This window comes from Engystomops pustulosus, chromosome 4 (assembly GCF_040894005.1).
Source record: "Engystomops pustulosus chromosome 4, aEngPut4.maternal, whole genome shotgun sequence".
Classification (NCBI taxonomy): Eukaryota; Metazoa; Chordata; class Amphibia; order Anura; family Leptodactylidae; genus Engystomops; species Engystomops pustulosus.
In genome coordinates, this window is record NC_092414.1 from 19,169,445 (window position 1) to 19,190,155 (window position 20,711).

At 44.1% G+C, this 20,711-nt stretch overlaps 1 long non-coding RNA gene across 1 annotated transcript in view; it reads left to right on the forward strand.

Annotated features, from left to right (window-relative positions):
- Positions 1–8,891, forward strand: part of LOC140126203 (uncharacterized) — a 112,902-nt gene extending 104,011 nt beyond the window's left edge. The window contains exons 2-3 of the long non-coding RNA XR_011854782.1: positions 4,106–4,176; positions 8,211–8,891. This is a non-coding gene — a long non-coding RNA (uncharacterized lncRNA). The remainder of the gene's footprint in view (positions 1–4,105; positions 4,177–8,210) is intronic.
- The last annotated feature ends 11,820 nt before the right edge of the window (positions 8,892–20,711 follow it).

The window sequence follows — 20,711 nt, forward strand, 5'->3', positions numbered from 1 at the left end:
TGGGGGGATAATTCTTGCTGTCCCTTAGGGCCTTGTGTGTCTTCTCCTTGAATCATTTCTCTGGCTAGGTGACACAGTAATTAGGCTATTTAAAGAGGACCTGTCACCAGAATATCACCACCCTGACTAACAAGGCCTGCTGTTAAAGGGTTAAAAGTCCTCCCCATATCAACTAAAATTAGCCAGTGAGGCACTGCACCTTAATTACAGCTGTTTTTCTGATATGCAAATTAGCTTTTCTGACTCATGTTTAGTGGCTTTGACTCTTCTCTCTCCCAGGCTGGCAGTGAACCACGCCCCATTATTCTGACTGACAACTCTGTGTCTCTTCAGATCACTGCTCTGCCTCCTTGTACTTAGGGACTGACTGCTAAGATTCAGGTAATATTATTGCAGGTCCTTTAGCCTCCTAACAATAGCAAACACCATGTACACCATCTATGTGATCACATGAAATCACAGCATGCCTCCATGGAGGATGGACAGTAGTAGAAGTCCATGGAGGCTGCTGTGACTTCATGTTGTCAGATACATATATGCTACCATGACAGATCCCAAACAAGGAAGTTATGCAACTTCCCTTAAAGGTTTTTTTTTTTTTACAGTGGAATAAAAATTTTCCTATTAATAAACACTGCCAGGGTCGCCATTAACTCTAAGTATGAAAGCCATGATGTTTCCAGACAATCCCAACTGGAGATCAATGTCCAATCTACTTGTGCCCCCACCATGTTTGCCCAACTGCTGCCATGACTATGCCTGCCCCCTTGTCTAAATACACATAACAAGAGAAGGGGTCTGGTTTAGATGTAAAATGAAGAAAGCCCCTGCAATGATGTCATACAAGGTGGCAATAGCGACAAATAATTTGGACATGTAACATACAGTCGCAACGTCCCAAAGGCTGTGGTTCCATCACATGTTCATTATGTTTCAGAAGTTATATGTTCCAACCACCTAATTAACCCCTTTAAAGTTTTCTATGGGAATACATGCATTTATATACATGGGCTCTGCATAAAACATGGAGGATGTTTATGAAACTTCCCTTATCACCCATGGAAACCAACCACAGAGCACCTTTCATTTGAAATCCTGCTTTTCATAAATGTAAGCTGTGTTGTAATTGGCTGTTACGGGTAAACAAACAGGCCTACTTAACTGCCTAACAGTAAAACCCTTAGTTTCCCATATCATCTAATCACAGTGCACCTTTCATTTCAAATCCTGCTTTTAAATAATGAAAGCTGTGCTGTGATTGGTTGCTATGGGTAACCTGCTCAATTTCTCTCTTCTGAACCACGAGGCCTATATAAATTTGTATATTTTCTGTACAGTTTCTTAATTTTATTATATTTTTTTTTTCATGATACTCCCAGCAATGAAAAGCAAACATTTTTTTATGATCTTTTCAGCTTTGGCTCTTCCCCATGGGCGTTCGCTTCAGAGGACGCTTTTAACCCAGTGTGGAGGCTCTGAGCAGTATCTCTATGTCCTGTCACATGAATAATTCAACAAAACAGAATACCTGCAGTGGCACAAGGCCGAATACTTTTGCCCTTTCCAATTAGGCTTCCCGCTGACATGCGTTGCGAGTTAACCCTTCACCGCCCAGTTTTTCCTAATTAACGCAAACGTTATACACCACTTTTTCGAATATTGTCTAAAGTTAAGCTTGCGGGAGGCCCGCCCTTTGTAAGGTGCCTTGGGGGAACAGATGGTTTCGCAGTTCTGTCGGTTCTCTCTCTGTCAACTCGTCAGCTTTTTTTTTTCCGGAAATTTGATCGTAAACAATGGAGTAGGGATTTCCTGGTGCTGTCCTCATAGTGAACCTATAACAATGCAATGCAGTATTCATTTTAAGACGCCGATGACGCTCGGGTTTTAGTCGGCGCATTGCGTTACGTAGTGGAACGTCGTTTCCATGACTTTGCTCAATTCCTTATTAACAGATGACTTGGAAAAGCCGGCGAGCCATTAATGCCACAATGCATAGGAAAGAATCAGGTTGGCAATCGACGCCGTAATGCATTTGGCTGTGTTGTTGGCACGCTCCAACTATGGTTACTCGCTGATCAAGCTAAAACCTGTAATTAAAATTTAAAATGTATTGGGAAAAAGTATGTGCCCCCCTCCCATTCCATCATCAGTAGTCACTCATTATTGCCTATTTGGTCTACAGCTTTGCTTTTACTTAAAGGGGTCCTCTGGAGAATGTATCAATCAGAGTTTGTAAAGGTGGTGGAAGTTCCTTCATGACTGGTGTTACTGAGCTGCAGCTTCACAGGCTGTTACACTGTTTCCACTTCCCCCTCTGCTCCCTCAGCACTTCCCTAATGGTGCAACTAAAGTCTTATAAGACCCAACATCTTGCTAGTAGAGCTCATTGTAGTGCCCAAACCCATACCTTTAGGTTAGCCATATGTATATAGTCAAAACCCCCACACAGACACCTTTAGGCTTCCCACCCACTCATTTTGGCTTCCCTGGACCTAATGTAAAAGCATCATACTGTGTTAAAGGGTCTGTCCTGTCATAACAAGTTTTCCCCTATCCCCAGGATAAGAGATGACTTGCTGGTCAGTGGGGATTCATGGACCACGTGAATGGGGTAATTGCTGTACCCCAAAATTCATACATCTACATCTCTATTCATATCTATGGCGCTGATAAGGACACAATACTTAGCCACTTCCATCAGAGAATTGGTAACAGCCAGCGTCAGGGGGCCCCAGCATCTGGGATATTGGGTCTGTATATGCTGTATGTCTGTATATGGTATTGTGTGTCTGTGTATATTGGTTGTGTTTGTGTGTATATGTGATGTGTATATGCTTTATGGGTGTATATGGTACTGTAAGTATGTGTGTGTGGTACTATTTGTATAAATGTGTTGTGATTGTGACTCACATGTGTGAATATACAAATATATTTATTTTTTTAAGGGGGAAGGGGGGCCCCATTTAAAAGTCTGCTAAGGGACCCTGCCTCTTCTAGTTCCGCACCTGAAATTTACCATCAAAATTCAGCGTGATAAACCAGGGGCACTTACTCATAGATCCAGGCACTGTGACTGTGTTAATCTTCTTATATTTGTTATCCATGGCCTCCTTCCTTATAAAATCAAAATTTAAAACTAAAAAAACTATATGCTTATAAGCCTGAAATGCTACTCGGTGTGATATCAGAGCCCCTCTGTGTTCCAACTTCACAGGCTGTTACACTGTCTCCCCCTCTGCACCCTCAGCACTTCTCTCCTCCCTGCACGGTGTAAAAGCCTATGAAGCTCCAGAACAGGAGGAGCTCTGCTAACACCCCCAGGAGCTCTTCAGAATCATTTGGGGGTCAAAGGACCCTCATTCTTAGGATCCAAGGGATCCACACAGCAGATTATCCCCTCCTATCCTTTGTATAGAGTGGAACTTACTGTGACAATGCAACTAGAGATGAGCGGACCCATAGTTTCAGTTCAGTATCCGCATTTGGGTCACGCACCCAAATCCAAACTAAAACTCATCTCTATGTCCAACCCCTTTAAAGAACCCTACACCAACACCTTTAAGGTTGGGCATACACAGTCAACCAGCACCCAGTTGGAATTTTTTTACACTTTCCCCACCCTCTCATTAAGGCTGTCCCTTGTCATATAGTTGACAAGTGCATAAAGATGGCATACTTAATGACATTATACACTGCCCATTAAGGCTCCACTGGGTATAGCATACTGCATTACAAAACCCTACACTGACACCTTTAGGTTCAGCTCTGGATATACGTTAAACCAGCACCCGACTGGCATAGTTTATTACATTATCCCTACCTACTAATTTTGACCACTGTGCATAAGTTAGTGCATACAAATATGCAGTGTGCTCACAAGCTCCCTCTAGTGGTGGCTGCAAGCGTAAACAATATTAATTTTAAGAGTATTTGTAGCCAGAATACTTAGTGCCAGAAAGAAAGTTGGATTGTGTCTAATTGGCTTGTAAATTTCCATCCAATATTTTAATATGTGTTAAATTCTGGGGTCTTCCTTTAAGTCGGAACAGCTATTTAATGGGATTACCCATTTTGATCTATAAATAATCCATTGTCTTCCCTGTAGGTCACTTCAAACACAAGTCGTAAGCATCACAAACACTGAGTAGTGAGAGGCACGATGCTCCGTCATATAAGGTAAGGATGCCAAATCACCAAGCAGTGCCATCTGTCCGGGCCACCACACGATAATAAGGTTGTAACATATGGTCATATGTCATTTATATCCAAAACTATGGAGTCATTTGGCCTATAGACAAAAGACATTTCCCTTCTCCTCCACCACCCTTGACATATTTACCAACCTTGTAAAATCAATCTTCTCCACATCATAGGCATCATATGGGAACCCCAAAGTAACTAGGGCAATGCCTCCAAAATTTGAAGTGCCCCAGTACTGTAGTAAAGAATATGGAAGCATAATATCATTTAAGGGAACCTGTCACCGGAAGACCCATTTTTAGCGCTCCCCCAGTCCCCACAGAGCATAGTACATAGTACACTGCCAAAGTGTTTTTGTATTAAAAATTGGTTTTACAGAAAAAAATATATGTTATATTGTACCTTTCATTAGCATCTGCTGTGTGACTAGGCAGTTGCCAAATGGGAGGGGCTGGAAAGGAGCAGTTCCCCCCCACCCTTGGGAAACATGTGACCTTTTCAAATATATGAATAACTCCCCTCACTCGGGATTGGCTGTAGAGGAGTAGGGGGCGTCGCTAAGCCAAGTGATGGGTGTTTTCATATATTTGAAAAGGTCACATAGAGGAGCTGTTTCCCAAGGGTGGGGGGGGGGCGGGCGGGAAACTGCTCCTTTCCAGCCCCTCCCAATAGGCAACTGCCTAGTCACACAGCAGATGCTAATGAAAGGTACAATATAACATATCTTTTTTTCTGTAAAACCAATTTTTAATACAAAAACACTTTGGCAGCGTATGTACTATGCTCTGTGGGGCCTGGGGGAGTGCTAAAAATGGGTCTCCTGGTGACGGTTCCCTTTAAGGTTATAAAGTAGTACTTAACATATGATTGAATGATCATCTTTTTGAGAAACAAAGCCTGGATTACACTAAATGATCAACAAAAATTTGGATTTTGCTAAAAGTTTGGGGTTTGTTATAGGTTCAAGGTCCAAAAATAATAGTTGCGACTTCCTTGTCAACCCAAAATACTTATGATGTCTTCATGGTGGTCTTCTACATCATTCCAAACATTTAGACCATTGTGTTACCTATTTTGTCATATACTGGTGGTCTTCAGTGCAAGTAAACATGGCGACTGTAGTCAAGGAACAGCCATATGACACATCTCATGAGGGTTCTCCAGTAGACTTAGTCTTTGGTCGTTGGTTAATGTACACCAAAACCATCTCCATCAATTCCAAGTTTTTTCACCCTTTTGAGATGGACAGTGATAGATGGTCTTTTCCAGACCAGGACCACCCATCAATAACCTACTTAGTAAATTTAGTATATCATATAATGAAACTATCTCAAAACTATGCTAATTAGTCTCTCTACTGTCAGATGGGTGGTCCTGGATTAGAGAGGTGGTGAAAGGTCCACAAATAATATAGTTAAGATTTAGAAAGTGTTCATTTAATTGCTAGAGCTTGGGGCAGACGTCTATAGAAGAATGGTGTGTGGTCCTCTCAGAAACATTATACTGTGTAGTGACGGAGAAGTATGTAAACCCTTTACATTCATTCGTGTGTCTGATTTAGCTCCTTAGGTTACCTCCTAGTAGTCACGATAGGTTGCGGCACCTTTGCAGATCCAGTTACAGAAGTGGCATTTATAGTGACAGATACCAAGAATGGCGCCCTCAGACCTGGAACATGTGAAATGATGTAACACTGTCCATGACACACACATAACATGGGGTATTAGAGGTGTTTAAAGCAAACATGTCTGATGTCTGGGCTGAAGGCAGCAAATGATAGACAAAGAAAAGGTGAGTGAGCTCTGTACTATGTAGGGATAAACGATTTGGGGCAGGAGTTTTTAGATAACTCATAACAGGACTCCTATGGTTGACAGTGAGAGTCCTGATTACTCCGCCCACACACAGTGATTGACAGTGAGAGTCCTGATTACTCCGCCCACACACAGTGATTGACAGTGAGAGTTCTGATTACTCCACCCACACACAGTGATTGACAGTGAGAGTCCTGATTACCCCATCCAAACACAGTGATTGACAGTGAGAGTCCTGATTACTCTGCCCACACACAGTGATTGGCAGTGAGAGTCCTGATTACTCTGCCCACACACAGTGATTGACAGTGAGAATCCTGATTACTCCGCCCACACACAGTGAGTGACAGTGAGAGTCCTGATTACCCCCACCCACACACAGTGATTGACAGTGAGAGTCATAATTACTCCGCCCACACAGTGATTGACATTGAGAGTCCTGATTAGCCCCATCCACACACAGTGATTGACAGGGAGAGTCCTGATTACTCCACCCACACACAGTGAGTGACAGTGAGAGTCCTGATTACTCCCCCCACACGCAGTGATTGACAGGGAGAGTCCTGATTACTCCTCCCACACACAGTAATAGACAGTGAGAGTCCTGATTACCCCGCCCCCACACAGTGATTGACAGTGAGAGTCCTGATTACCCCGCCCACACACAGAGAATGACAGTGAGGATCAAGCTCTAGATGACATGTCCATTTTAATCAACCTTACTCTAAACCTATGACTGAAAATCAAGGGCCAGAATTTACCTTATGAACCGATGCCAGTAAATTGCATGTCACAGGTAGCGGCTATAAATAGATTTGTGATTAATGACACTATTTTAAAAGTGTACGTTAAGCATTTATGTGCTGAGCATTGCCCTTTAGTTTGCTTTTCCAGTTTTTGCCTCGTATACAGAAATAGTCCCGACAATGTTTCACTCCACTGAGACAATTTATTAAGTATTATACACCGAGTGGGGGAAAAAAAAGAAACAATATTCACGCCCTGGTAGATCAAAGGGTTAATTAAAAGAAATGTCAACCGTAGGAATGTTTTTTATTACCAATTTCCAAATAATTAACAAAAATCGGGGGTCAAGTACTCACCTTCTCAACATGGGTGCAGACCCCAATCTACCAGATATATATGGCTTTAACTCCAACTCCTTGCATCCTTTAATAGATACCCCTCCACTGACTGTCAAATGGGTGGAGCTACACTGTCTACTGGAGCCCGGGATCACTTATCCGTCACCCTAATCAGCATTAGTACCAAAGCTGCCCAGAATCTATGTCAATTTGGCTTTCTAGTGATACATGCGTTGACCTGGGCTTGAGTAGGCAGCCTGGCTCCGCCCATTTGACAGTAGCGATCTGAAAATATTGATACTGATTGCTTGGGAACGGCGGGGACCAGAGACAAAATTCCAACAATGTCAAAATATGTGGAGGGACGTCTATTAAAGGGGTTTTCCCAATGAAGAAAGTTCTCAAATTTTAATCCCTAGTGATGTTTACACAATAAAGATAATTTTTTACCTCATACTTTACAATTTTACAGTTTTTAGATCCTATTTAACCTCATGGTCAGTGTAAGATCCCAGAGTGTGAGTGGGGATTCTCTAAGGAAACACTTCATGATTCCTCTGTACTGTGAGATGCTGTGTGCTGACAATGTGCTTCAATTATCAGGGTACAGGGTTTATCATAACTTTCATTTACCTTCTGAACATTCACTAGTGTCTGAAACATAGAACAAGAGAGATGAGACAGATCAAAGGTGATGAGATCCATGAGATGCATATAACACACAATGACACACTTCAGCTCTGCTACATCTCAGTTGTAACACACTATCATCTCTTTCTCCTGCTATAAAACTCTTATCTGTAGCTTGTAGATTTAGTCTCCTCACACTGCTGCTTGCTGGCAGGAAGTGTCTATGTTTGAGCTCCTATTGACAGAGAGCACTGCAGTGTGCAGACAAGAGAAGCTATTCAAGAGAAGAATCTGCCATGCCTAAACCCTAAGTCAGAAAATTTACGTTCAGATCCAGGGGCAACTGAGATTGTATACACCAGGACTGATAGAGACAGGTTGGAATTATATCTGTGAAATGCTATATTTTTGTTAACAACAGTAAATTAGAGAATGTGATATTTTGTTATCCTGAGAATATTTAAGAATCTTGTCTTTGTAGGAATACCCCTTCAATGGATGCAAAGAGTTTGAGTTGCTGCAGGTGATGGAAAGTCCCCTTTAAACTGACTTATCTGTAATACCATACATGACCATGGACAGATGTGGCGCTGTCTTACTCTCATCTGCCCAACTTCTACCACAACCAAGAATTTTCCACCAATTCTCCACCGAAAAACCAATTGTTTTTTTTCCCTTTTGCTCTGACAATCTAGCACGGGGACTATTTTAGCCTGTTGTCAGGTTGTCAGACTCCTGATTGATGGGAGTTTCCATCTTTCTTCGGAGCAGATGTCTCTGCTGCTGGTTGAAGTGCATGCATTAGCAGAATGGGCTGTCGTATCACTATAAGACATCACTTTGTCATCATTTCCTTTTAAAAACCTCAACATCAATACCTGATCTTACTATCCATCCAAGACATCACAGCCATCAACGGTGGAAGAGGAGGTGAACGTCCCTGAGGAGGAGCCGAAATATACACAAGTCATGGACACATCCACATATCTAGCCAGGGGGGCAGAGATAGTGATGGAATATTACTGCTAATAATCTATCTATTTATCTATCTATCTATCTATCTCATATCTATCTATCTATCTATCTATCTATCTCATATCTATCTATCTATCTATCTATCTATCTATCTATCTCATATCTATCTATAATCTATCTATCTATCTCATATCTATCTATCTATCTATCTATCTATCTCATATTTATCTATCTATCTATCTATCTATCTATCTCATATCTATCTATCTATCTATCTATCTATCTCATATCTATCTATCTATCTATCTCATATCTATCTATCTATCTTTCTATCTATATCTATCTATCACTTTTCATATCTATCTATCTATCTATCTATCTCATATCTCTCTATCTGTCTATCTATCTATCTCATATCTATCTATCTCATATCTATCTATCTATCTATCTATCTCATATCTATCTATCTATCTCATATCTATCTGGGGTTGTGGGTGATGGGGAACAGGATGAAGGAGAACATGGGGTGTGGGGGGTTATAGTAGTCCATGGTATCATATATGGTCTCCTCTCCCCCGGGAGGATGGATCTTCTCTCCGTCCTCCATGGAGCTGAAGCCCAGGAGGAGATGTGAGAGTCTCCTGAAGTGAGTGTCCCTCACTGCTGAGTATTTGGAGCAGCGTAGCAGGAGGTGGACCTCATCCTCGGTACCTCCTGGTCCAGTATGCTCCCCCTGGGCACGTATGTTTGTCCGTCTGTGCCGCCCGGACTCCATGGCGGGTTGTGGGCGCTCAGTCTGTAGCAGCTCAGGATCTGACGGTCTCTCGGGTCCGGTAGTTTCTCCTGGTAAGGGGCCGGTCTGTAGTCTCTCTGTAGACCCTGGTAGATGGTCAGCATCTGAGTTGTCTATATGGTGGCCCTCCAGTCACTGACATGTTCCTCCTTGGCCTTGTTTATCAGCTCCTTGATTTTCGTTTTTTGTCAACCTTGATTGGTCCATGTTTGTTTCTGGCTGGGTTTCTGTAGGTGAGTCAGAAATGACGGCGCCCTCTTCTGGACTGTGATATGTAAAGCGAATCTGCCCAGTTCTCCTCTACAGCCGCTGTTTGAGGTGCTAAGATGGACTTGGAGATGGTATTTGCAGAACTCCAGGTGAAATATTTGGGTAGAGTCCCACCTTGACCAATCCTGGTATGTGTGTGGGCCCCAGACCTCACTGCCATACAGAAGGATGGGGGATATGATGATGCCATAAATTTTTGTCAAGCCTGTCACTGGAGGTTTATGTACATACAATCATCTCCTGATTGCACGGTAGGTTCTGTAGGCCTTGTCTCTGAGCACCTGGGTGGTTTGCTTGAAGTTTCCCAATTGGCGGATTTCTAGGCCCAGGTAAATGTACCTGTCAATCACTGTCAGTGGGCAACTGTTCAACGCCCGGCCACTCTTGCATTTCTCCTCTGGAAGACCATGATATTGGTTTTATTTAGGTTGATGGGTGTTATGTAGTCCTGGTGTGGAGGAGGCCTCCAGGGCTGCAGCCAACTCATTGATGTAGATGTTGAAGAGCATTGTAATTAGGTTGCAGCCCTGTCTGACCCCTCGACTCTGCTGAAAATAGACTTTCCCACCTATTCCACTCTCCAACAGTCTCGGGATGAGACCTTATCATCTCTAGTAGGGTGCCATTGGGAGCCATTTTATGGAGGAGATGCTCTATGTTACCTCCTGTAGGGTTATTGGGGCATCTAGAGGGTTTTGAAAGTCTTTGATTTTTTCCTCAAGGGCTTCTAGTTTTGTTCTGATGTCTTTCTGCTCTTGGTTTAGTTCCTCTGTTGGGATATCTTTGTAGAGATCCTTGAAGTTTTGGTGACAGATGTTGCCATTCTGGATATGGAGGTGGCTTTCCTTCCCCTCACTGCCCATGTGGTGCCATAGTTCCCAGAATGAGTTGTCCTGGAGGACATCTTGGAGCTGGGTGAGCTTGGTGGAGATGTGGTTGTATTTCTTTTTCCGTAGTATGGACTTGTATTGATGTTGTATGGTGTTGTAGGCTTCCCATAGGCTGCCATTGTTTGGGTCTCTGTGTTTCTTGTTGGAGGACCTTCCGTAGGGATTTGCAGTCTTTGTGGTACCAGCTGTTCAGACCTCTTGTGGTTGTGTCTTCTTACATCGCACATATCTACCATTTTGTACAGTATATGGTTGAGGTCTGTCGGGGCTTGGTTTACCCCCTGTGGGTTTATCACATACACTGTTGTGTAGAAATTCTGGAGTTTTCCCTTAACTTCTGGACTGTTGGGGTGTCTTTATATCTTGAAGCCAATGTTTTTGACCATTTGAAGGATGGTGGGAGACAGAAGAGGCCGCTCTGCTGAGGTTTTTGTGCGGATGGTTTATTGGTAGACCTGATGTATAGAAGCAGCTGGTTGTGATCTGAGAGATGTGTTTGCGGGGTGACTATGAAGGCACCAATATTTGTAGAGTCCATGTCAGTAATGGCATAGTCCACCACACTGCTGCCTACATGAGAGCTCACTGTGCACCTTCCTAGAGTCTCCCTTTGTGCGGCCATTTAGTATATGGAGTTCGAGGCCTCGGCATAGACATCTCACGTCTATATCATATGTATCAATCAATCAGATAACTCTGTATTATCTATCCATCTCTCTACAGGGAAGGATGAACCTGGATAAATCCAACAAGCTCCAATATGGCAGTATTGTGGGTAAATATACATGAACAAAGGACTAAACAACGCGTTTTGGTCTGGCTCCCGGATCTTTATCATTTATCTCTTTGTAGATCCAAAATTGAAATTATTTATCCAGCTTTATGGAGTGTATGGGGCTATGATTATTATTATTATTATATCCATGTAGACATAATTGTTATATTGTTGTTACCTATGAGGAAGCGACACTTCAGTCCTCAGTACAAAGGAATAAAGTACAAGTACAAATACATCCTTCTATTTTCATGAAAATACAAAAATTGTATTGTTTGCTAATAGGCTTTGGTTTTTCACTATTTTCAGCAGTTTCCGCTTGCTGTCAGTGTATGACACCACATTGGGGCACATTTACTTACCTGGTCCAGTCTCAATCCTGCGGCGCGTTGTCTGCCGCTGATTCGGGTCTGCCGGGATTCACTAAGGTCGTGCGCCCGATATCCAGCAGGTGTCGCTGCTGCGCCGAAGTCCGCCGGAGTTCACCTTCTTCTTCCTGGTGCATGTAAGTGCATGATCTTGCGACACAAAGCGTTTTTTAAATTCCGCATTTTTTCCTAATCCACAATCCGATCGGGGACCCGATGAAAGTGCGGCGTTCGAACCCTTAGTAAATGACCCCCATTGTGTCACTATTTTCAGCAGTTCCTGCTTGCTGTCAAGGTATGAAACCACATTGTGTCACTATTTTCAGCAGTTCCTGCTTGCTGTCAGTGAATGACACCATATAGTGGGGACCAGGGCTGGCATTAAGGGGCGGCAAACTGGGCATTTGCCCAGGGCCCCGTGTCCTAGAGAGGCTCTCTACATGTGGACTTTTGTGGACAGAGTATTAAAAGTTCTTTTGATACTTTTTGATCGAATTCCCGGGTGAAGATGTTATTATCTATCTTTCTAGCTATCTATCCCCTATAATTTGTCTATTTCATATCTATATATCTGTCTATCTGTTCATAAAATAGCTTTATTTTGGGGCCATGTTTACTTTACTTTTTCTAAAATCATCCCTAATGGGGACCTACATATCCCAGACTGGGTTGAATCCTTGAATGAGTATTATCTGTACTTCTATAGAAGAATTCAATGGATGTGGATCTATTGATTGGAAGTATTGGTGTAGTACCACTTCTGGGCAGCAGATGGAGGTAGTGAGCTCTAGCAAAAAATATTCATCTGTCATTGAGACAAAATAACAAAACTGGTGGGAAAACACAATTCTGTATCCGAGATCAAAGTGGAATCACCACCACCACTTGTTTCATAGTATTTCATTAATATCGGATTGGTGTGGGCATAACTCCCAGCATCCTACTCTTTACTACTTATCTCAATCCATCTTCTTAAAGGGATCTACGGCATTTGCAGAAAACCACCGATGGGGCATCATTTGGGGAGAAATAGAATCAAAAGTTACAACCATCCGCTCCCCAGCGCTTGACTGAGCCATTACCTGATCTTAGCAGGATCAGAAGTGCCAAAACCCCTTTAACTGCACTATATTGCCCCTTTGACTTGCATTGAATGAAGCTTTAATACTATGGGGCTCATTTACTTACCTGGTCCAGTCTCGATCCCGCAGCGCGTTGTCCGACGAGGATTCGGGTTCTGCCAGGATTCACTTAGGTCCGTGCGCCCAATATCCAGCAGGTGTCGCTGCTGCACCGAGGTCCACCGGAGTTCACCTGCTTCTTCCTGGTGCATCTAAGTGCGTGATCCTGCAACATTTTAAATTCAGCGGTTTTTCCCAATCCATCGGGTTGTCCGACGGCCACGCCCCCGTGTTTTTGCGTGAAAGCCGGCACCGATACGCCAAAATCCGATCATGTGCGCCAAAATCCTGGGGCAATTCGGCGCGGATCGGAAATCATCGGGAAACCCGACGAAAGTGCGTCCGACGGACCCTTAGTGAATGAGCCCCATGTGCTGCTGCTCCTGACTGTGCTCATAGATGGACCCATGTAAGGAATGGAAAGCCTGACCGTCTAAGTGTCTCCAATCTAAAGAAAAGCGGGTCCCTTTTTAATACGAAAATGGATATATCCCTTTAAGGTCGCTAATGCTGTAATACTCTGCACTGCTGTTAACTATATAGTTAGTTTTCTTGTAGACAGAACTGTGCATATCATGCTACAGCGACTACTCCAGATTAAAGGGAGGGGAGTGACTAACCAATGAATATAATGTATATATAGATGTAGATATATATATGTAGATGAAACTATCCCTTTAACATGGCCTCAATGTGATGACGCTGTAATACTCTGCCCTGCGGCTACTTAGTGCGCAAAGCCAGATCCATGTGAACAATGACCAGGCTATAATACCTATGTAAGTGATTTATTGCAGGGGTGGGGTGGTGGAGGTGGACCCCCACCCACTGGAAGACCTCTTTAAAGGAAATCTACCACCACGGATCTACCTATTAAGTTCTGTGCATGCGCAGAATGCCAGACACCGGCTGCACAGTCTCGCCTCTGAAGCGGGAGCTACTGCGCATGCGCAGAACCCAGCTTCGCAGACAAGTGTAGCTGCGCATGCGCAGTAGCTCCGGCTCCAGAGGCGAGACCGCGCAGCTGGCGGCCTGCAATCTGCGCATGCGCAGAAATCAGCTTTGCAAACGAGATGTCAGGGGTAGACACAAGAGGCTACTGGGGCATGGAGTAGCCGTGCCATATAGCCTCAGCTCCGGCTACTCCATGCCCCAGTAGCCTTTTTGAAAATTTGCACACACCACAAATAAAGTTTTAAAAAGATACAGGGGACGTGTGCATTAGACCTTTAAAGGGCTATCCTCACATACAATTGAGGTACCTACCACCCGACCCGATCTACCTTAATAGGTAGATCCGTGATGGTAGGTTTCCTTTAAGATCAAGGGATGCTGAAATACTCTGCACTGCTGTGACTGGATAGGCAGAGTTCTCATAGACTGAATGTGGCTATATAGATGAGTGAAAGGCTGGGGTGATAGAAGTTGAACCCCCCACCTATCAGAAGACCCCTTTAACAGTATTTGATGTTCATGTTCAAGAACGTAGAAGGGTGATCTATAGACTAGAAGGCGAGGTCTCATCTTACAGACTCCTTATATCATCTCCTTCAGTGTCTCTAAAGCAAAACGTCATTTTTGATAGAGGACAATCCCTTTAAGGGCGGGCAGGATGGCTGCCGGCAGGCGATGGGTTAAGCGAGTGCTGCAATCCTTCAGCGCGCCCGTGACTCGCAGCCACAACAAATGAGCTAATGTGCAGGTTGCGTTCTTGCGGCAAAGAAGAGGTCGTACCACTGCAGTGAAAAGGGGGGATGGGAATATCCAGCTTCTGGATATCGGATATAGACATTGTAGGGATCGCCGGAATTCCATACATGCAATATATAGGATTGAGACATAGGGGAAGTGTTTATATCCAGGGCTAGTTACATGTAGAGGGAAATCCTCATTGATGTGTATCCCCCCTCCTCCCCCCTCCGTTGTATACGATTTGTCGTAGTCTGACTCTCCGTAAAAATAGCTCCTGGAGACCCAAGGGAGAAGCCGCAGCCTATAAATAGCATCAAGGTTGTGGGATCATTTGCTGCCGGCGATGACATCATTTATTTATTTATTTTTTTACTCCGAAGATCTGTGGGGTTTCCTCGTCAGATGGACAAAAAACTTTTGAAATCGCATCTTATCCGCAACGCCGCATTTAACCCTTGCTACCGCTACAAATAGAATCCAGTACAAACATTGTAACAATAGCATAGGCAAAAATAGTAATTATAATAATTAAAAAAATAAATAAAAATGAATTAAATGTAAGCCCCGCCCCCTTCTTCCACCAAAAAAAAACGGGATAAATTTCATGGCTTTGCCGGATGGTGAGCATTAATCATGTGTAGAGTCTTCTAATCTCCCTCCTTAAAGAGGTAAATTCATCATCAGGAGCGAGGAGAGTGGTAGCGGCACGGGTGGCCTTATTTGTCCTTACGCTATACACCTGCTCTGCGGGGACCACAAGCTACATTCATCATCGATTCGCAAATGGTTGGGTTTTTTACGAAATATACTGTAGGATCCAAGATGCAAATGTGTGTAGATCCATCTACAGAGGAAGGAAAGAGGGACGATACTGTCAACTGCCAGAGGGGGAAGGAGGATGATTCTGTCCAGATATTGACTCCTTCTCCAGGGGAAGGAGTGAAAGATGATCAGCTGCTAGACTGGAAGGGAGGATGATTCTGTCCAGGTGTTGACACTTTCTCCAGGGAAAGGTGGGAGGAACAATATTGTCAGCTGCCAGAGGGAGAAGGAGAACGATTCTGTCCAGATTTTGACTCCTTCTCCAGGGGAAGGAGTGAAGGACGATCAGATGCTAGAAGGGAAGGGAGGATGATTCTGTCCAAGTGTTGAATCGTTCTCCAAGAAAAAGAGTGAGAGACAATACTGTCAACTGCCAGAGGGGGAAGTTGGATCATTGTGTCCAGATCTTGACTCCTTCTTCATGGGAAGGAGAGAAGGACGATCAGTTGCTAGAGGGGAAGGGAGGATGATTCTGTTCAGGTATTGACTTGTTCTCCAGGGGAAGGAGTGAAAGATGATCAGCTGCTAGAGGAGAAGGGGTATGGTTCTGTCCTGGTGTTGACTCTTTCTCCAGGGAAAGAGAGGAGGGACAATAATGTCATCTGCCAGAGGTGGAAGGTGGATGATTCTGTCCAGATTTTGACTCCTTCTCCAGGGGGAGGAGTGAAGCATGATCCGCTGCTAGAGGGGAAGGGAGGATGATTCTGTCCAGGTGTTGAATCGTTCTCCAAAAAAAAGAGTGAGAGACAATACTGTCAACTGCCAGAGGGGGACGTTGGATGATTCTGTCCAGGTGTTGACTCGTTCTCAAGGGAAAAAGTGAGGAACAATACTGTCAGCTGCCAGAGGGGGAAGGAGGGTGATTCTGTTCAGATTTTAACTCCTTCTCCATGGGAAAGGATTGAAGGACAATCAGCTGCTAGAGGGGAATGGTGGATGACTCTGTTCAGGTGTTGACTCGTTCACCTAGGGAAGAAGTGCTGGACAATACTGTCAGTATGCCAGTTGGGGAAGGAGGATGATTCTGTCTAGGTGTTCACTCCTTCTCCAGGGGAAGAATTGAAGGACAATCATCTGCTAGAGGGGAATGGAGGCGGATTCTGTCCAGGTGTTGATTTGTTCTCCAAGGGAAGGAGTGAGGTATGATACTGCTAACTGCCAGAAGGGGAAGGAGGATGATTATGTCCAGGTGTTGACTCCTTCTCCAGGGGAAGGCGTGTGGGGGTGATACTGTCAGCTGCCAGAGTGGGAAGGTTGATAATAATTTCCAGGTGTTGACATCTTCTCTAGGAGAAGGAGTGAGGGACCATACTGTCAGCTATGAGAGGTGGAAGGAAGATGATTCTGTCCAGTTGTTGACTCCTTCTCCAGGTAATGGAGTGAGGGACAATACCGTCAGCTGCCAGAGGGGAAGGAGGAGGTTGACCTCCAGCAACTTCTGGAAATGTAAAATACTATGAAAGGGGGGTCTTTGCTTAAAAAAAGATATTGCTAAAATAGTCATTGGTTCTCCACAGGGTACCCCTATCAATCAACTGAGAATGAACAAGAAGCAGACTAGGATGTTGCAGTTTAGCTCCATTTATTTGAATGTGATCTAAGCTGCAGTGACTCAGTTCAGCCACTACACAGAGATTGGCGCGGTCTTCTTCCTATATCATCTTTTTGTTTATCATCCTCTGACATCAGATAATCGGAAGGGGTGCTCGATAGACATCCACCAAAGGAAAGTTAAGTTTGATGGACAGCTCCTTTAAAGCCACCGCAGCAATTTGTTGACCATAATGGGCTCACCTACTTTTCCATTTTAAGAAGTCACAGATTCCCAAAGGTGGAATCTAAAATGGTCAGAAACATTCAAGGTTGATGATTTTCAATGTCAATGTCAGGGATCTCCATAGTCAGGATGTAGCTGATTAATAACATTGAAGTTTTGCTATCACCAAGGACAAGGTCATGGATCTCCAAATTTAGGTTAGCATTTTTGTAGACTGATTGGGGCAGATTTACTTACCCGGTCCATTCGCGATCCAGCGGCGCATTCTCTGCGGTGGATTCGGGTCCGGCCGGGATTCACTAAGGTAGTTCCACCGACGTCCACCAGGTGGCGCTGCTGCGCTGAAGTTCCCCCGAGGCCCGCCAAAATGCACTCAAGTTCACTGGCCTATTCTTAGTGAAAGTAAGTGCAAGTCTTGCGACACTTTTTTTTTTTAAAAATGCGGCAGTTTTTCCGAATCCGTCGGGTTTTTGTTTGGCCACGCCCCCCAATTTCCGTCGCGTGCATGCCAGCCCCGATGCGCCACAATCCGATCACGTGCGCCAAAATCCCGGGGCAATACAGGAAAAATCGGTGTAAATTGGAAATATTCGGGTAACACATCGGGAAAACGCGAATTGGGCCCTTAGTAAATGACCCCCATTGTCTCCAATGTCATGGTCTACATGGTCATTAATGGTCACTACATTAATGGTTTATTATTTCCAAGGTCATGGAGTTAGGATGGTAAATGGTCAGGATGTGCATCATCAAGGTTCATGATCTCCCGTGTCCTACATCTCCAAATTCAGTCTCTACATGGTTAGTGACATTTGAGGTTGGAATCTTAAAAGGCTAGTGAATTTCAAGGATGTGGATTTCCAAGATCTACAGGGTTGTTGATTACCTCCAAGGCCATGAATTCAATTTTGGAATGGTCACGAACATACAACGTTGATGGTCTTGAATAACATGGATCTTAAAAGTCAGAATCTAAAGCTTTAGTAACATCCATGGTTTATTATCTCCAAGGTCATGGATCTCCAAAGTCGGAATCTGGAAAGGTGATAAACATTCAAAGTTCTTATCTCTAAGCCCATACATTTTCAAAGTCTAGATCTGTGTGTCATGGGTGGTATGGATCGCGGGCTCACCTGTGCCCCTCGTTCCCCGCAGGCGCAGCGCCAGCTCCACATACCTGTCCCCACTCCCAAGTCCCGGCCTCGCTCCGTGTGCGCGCGTCCCTGTGTCCTAGGGTGCGCACTCGGCAGTCTCAGAAAATTTAAAGGGCCAGCGCACCATTAATTGGCGCTGGCCATTTTCCCATTAGGCTATTTATAACTGCCTCTCCCATCACACCCTGCCTGATCTTTGTGATTTTCCTGCGTTCCAGTGTCTCCTGCGCTCCAGTGTCTCCTGCGTTCCTGAGTCCCTCCTTGTTCCTGTGTACCAGTGTTCCTTCGTGCTGCTGTCCTGTGTACCGTGTTCCCGTACCCATCTGCTTGGACCTCCCTTGCTGACCCCGTATTGGACTCTGATGTTGCATCTCTGCCGCCTGCCCTGACCCTGTGCCTGGACCTGACCACGAGATTGTCTGCCGTTCCAGTACCTCGACCTTGGCCGCCACTGCAGACAAGTCACGCCTGTGGAACGACCTGGTGGTACCACGCTGCAGCTAGTCCAACCCGGTTTGCGGCAGGCTCTGGTGAAAACCACTTAGACTTAGACTCCAGTCCCAGGTAGTGGCTTGTGTCATCATCTGCAGTGGTCCAGAGGATCCACAACCCTCGAGCTTGATACTGTGTTGTCAGAAACATTAATGCTTGACTTTCCTCAAGGTCAAGGAACTTCCCAGTTGGAATCTAAAATGGTCAGTAACATTCAATGTTGATGATCTTCAATGTCATGGTTATCCAAAGTCAGTTCCCAAAGTGATCCGCACAATAGCATCCAAGGTTAGTGATCTCCACGGTTGAGGATCTCCAAAACCAGCAACATCTCAGGTTAATGATCTCCCAGGTTTGGGACCTCCTAAGTCAATGATCTCAAATGTCAATGACCTCCTCAGTCTGCAACCTAGAAGATCGGTAACGTCAATGACCTATATATTTGCCAAGATGGAACGACATGCACCCTCAGACACGACGATAGGCAGAACAAATCCTCAGCAAGTAAACACTGTTAAATAATTCTCTTAGTAATGTTGCCGATCCCCGTCACTCAAACCTCTGTGCCTCATGCCGTGATATCACAGTATCTATGGTAACAGGGAGATATTACTAATTTAACGGCAAGATATGTTTGGGAAAATTTTTTTTTTATCCCAGTGCCAGGACTCCAATTCACTTAGTTAATTGACTGTGTAACTTGACGTATGTGATAGGTTCATCTGTGGTACGTTTATTTCGGTTACAATCTGTTCATGACAAACTCGTTGTTTTTATGGGGTTTTTTTGGAACATGGCGCTTTTTATAGTCGTGTTATGAGTCAGATGAAAAATAATTCTCCCCGAAATACACAGTTCTCGTAAATTTTGAGAGCTTTTTATAAAATCCTAATAAATTTGAACTTTTTACTATAAACTCCATCATACAAACCATTCTCACCGCTAGACACATGGCGGTTATGGATGCTGGGTTTCTCACCATACCTGATGGCTAGTGTCTGGACTGGTCAGCTTGACCTGATGACTAAACCTAAATCTATGTAGGACTCCATGGATTACTCTGAGAACATCCTTTTTAATAAAACCCTGAAGAAACCCTCCATCATACAAACCATTCCTACCACTAGGTAGGTGCCATGACACCTGGTGGTTATACATGCTGGGTTTCTCCCCATCCCTAATGACTAGCGTCTAGACTGGTCAGCTTGGTCCGATGGCTAAACCTAAATCTTTGTAGGACTCCAATGAAGATAAAGTTGGATTACTATGAGAACATCCTTTTTAATAAAACCCTGAAGGAGCCCTCCATCATGTAGACCATTCCTACCACTAGGTAGGTGCCATGACACCTGGTGGTTATAGTTGCTTGGTTTCTCCCCATCCCTAATGGCTAGCGTCTGAACTGGTCAGCTTGGTCCGATGGCTAAACCTAAATTTTTTGTATGACTCCATTGAAGATAAAGTTGGATTACTCTGAGAACATCCTTCAAGACCACCCAAAGCCTCCATATTATGGAGTCATGTCATCACACCATGATTCCTGGCAAGATTTTGGCCTTGTAATACCTTGATCTTGAATGTATCTGGAATGTATCTGGAAAATGAACCTCAGTGTAGCTTAGCCCTAGTATAATTTTGGAAAAATGATGGCAAGAAGGGTAAAAATTATAAAAAACTAACCATCATTCATCCAGTTCTCTTTTTTTTGGGTCAGTTGTGGAAGGCTCTTGGATGAAGGATGAAATATCAAGATGCGAGCTGGACCAAGACTTGGATGTTGTGATCTCCTTGGA